This window comes from Accipiter gentilis, unplaced genomic scaffold (genome assembly GCF_929443795.1).
Source record: "Accipiter gentilis unplaced genomic scaffold, bAccGen1.1, whole genome shotgun sequence".
NCBI classification, from domain to species: domain Eukaryota; kingdom Metazoa; phylum Chordata; class Aves; order Accipitriformes; family Accipitridae; genus Astur; species Astur gentilis.
Window position 1 is genome coordinate 603,615 of NW_026060784.1, and position 2,228 is coordinate 605,842.

Sequence of the window (2,228 nt, forward strand, 5' to 3'; positions counted from 1 at the left end):
ATCCTGCTTATGGTTTTTAGATAACTTGACCTAACTTAGAAGCAACTTCTTTAAAAAACACTTGTGGATATAAGAAAAGATCCAAGTTGCTACTATCTGAAGACAGCTTATTTGCATTGCGCTAGACAGTTGGAACTGATCGCCAGGAAATGAAAAGGTTTGAAATCCACTAAGGGCGACACTATGTACAGCACAAGATTTTTTGGACCCATTTCAGTTTCACAGCACTTTTGACTTAAGGTTATTCCCATCAGCTTCCCGATCACATTAAACAAGACAATTTAACACTGGCTTCTTTTAGTTCAATGTATTGGCTGTGCTTCTACTGATTCTGAAAGGACATTAGAGTTGATTGCAGAGCAGGGACAAAGTGGTCTGTTAAACAGAGTTGTTGCAGTAAATTCAGCATTACCTTGGTTTTGTCTATGGAAGAGGATGAAGGAAAACATCAACCAATCTGCAGCTAACGTTGCTAGCAGAGCCTTGTGCTCTTAACACAGCGTTCCATTTTTATAGCTCAGAGGCTTAACTCTACATACATCTGGTTTAATCTAAATCCAAGAGATGTACATCAGCACGCAGAGCAGCACAAGTTAAGCTCTGCTTGTAGAAGGTGCTCAAATCTGCTTTCGCTAGCTCACTGCCCAGTCAGGCAGAGCATTACCAGCTGAAACCAGGAGAGAGAAAGGAGGGGCACCGGAGGTAAGAACTGTACTTAATGGATCAAGGGTCTCTACAGAAACACTAGTAGCAAAAGGGGGACACCCATTAAAAAGGTCTCTACAACTCATCATGCTTGTCAAAGAGTCCATATCCAGACCCTAAGGCTACAGGGATTAATGATGGCATTATTCAAACCGGCTATTTTCCTACTTCACAAATGGACGGCTTCAAATCTTAGCTGGGTTAGTCAAGAGACGCTTAGAACTATTTAAGGTATCTGACCCACTTTGGCTGGAATGGGATGAGAAAATGTTCAAAGGACAGCCTCAACACTTGATTTTAAAAAGATAGCTTATTACAACTCCTTATTTCTAATTGTTGCCTTTACTCTGCCACTGAGGGAAGATGGATTTCTCTCTCGCAGAGTAGCTTTGTCCAACTACAGACGTAGCTTTTAGTCACCTAGTGGGCTCCCCCACCCCCCTTCTCTATGAGCTCATTTTTCAAACTTTTTTTTCTAGGCGTTTTCCAAAAAGCTGGCGGGGGTGGGGGGGTGGTATTAGGACTGTAGTCCTATGAAATACTCTCCCCAGTCAGAACGGCTGTTTACTTTCAAGTGTAACTAGGCCCTGACCTAATTTGCCTTGTCTTCTTTACGGGTATGTCAACTTCCACTTCATAAGTCAAAATATTCCTAATGAGTATTTTCCTTCTTATGATACCATTTTCATAACAAATACAGAAGGAAAGCCAATGAAGCGGGAGTGTGGTGGCAAGCACTTCTTGTTCTCAACTGAAGCCTTTTTCTCCCTGCTCTCTGTTCATTTGAGACTACACTCATTTCTTGACCCTCCTACTTGCCTTCCACATCCTCACCCCCAACACTTCCCTCAGTCTGCTCTCCTCAGACTCAGCTTTGCGACTGTGGATGGAGGCTGCCCAGGCTTAAAAGAGACTCCCATCTCGCATGTGCCCACACTTCTTCACACTTCTGATCTGCAAAGTACTGCACAGATAGTAACTCATCTTCTCCCAAACTTCTTTCATCTTCTTCCACGTACGCTTCCTACGTCGTTGCCTCACCATGATGTATTTGGCCTGCTCTTGTCCCTGACTTGTTATTCTCCTGCTTACTCGATTGGAGATTTTAGACAATCTGTGGGATGGATCCTGGGGTTTGTTTTGATTTATCTTAAGATTTTATAAACACAGGGCACCCATACAATCTACCTATCTAGAACACATATATACTAAAAGGAAGGACTGACCTGACCCTGCAGTCACAGATAAAACAGACTCCTCTCTCGCCAACTGAGAGAAAGCAGCTTGGCTATTGGGGCTGACTACATTGAAGACATTCAAAATGGTCATAACAGAACAGTGTTGACTTTTCCAAGAATTTGCTCAATCAGCATCAACTAAGTTGTTAGAAAAAAAGAATGTGGAGGCTGACTCCTACTGGGAAATCAATTTCTACAGTCCTGTTCAGCCAGGAAGCAAAAGGGTGCCTTTCCACTTGATCCTTTAACTGTATTTAATTTTGATAGGTAATTCTGGTTTCCTCA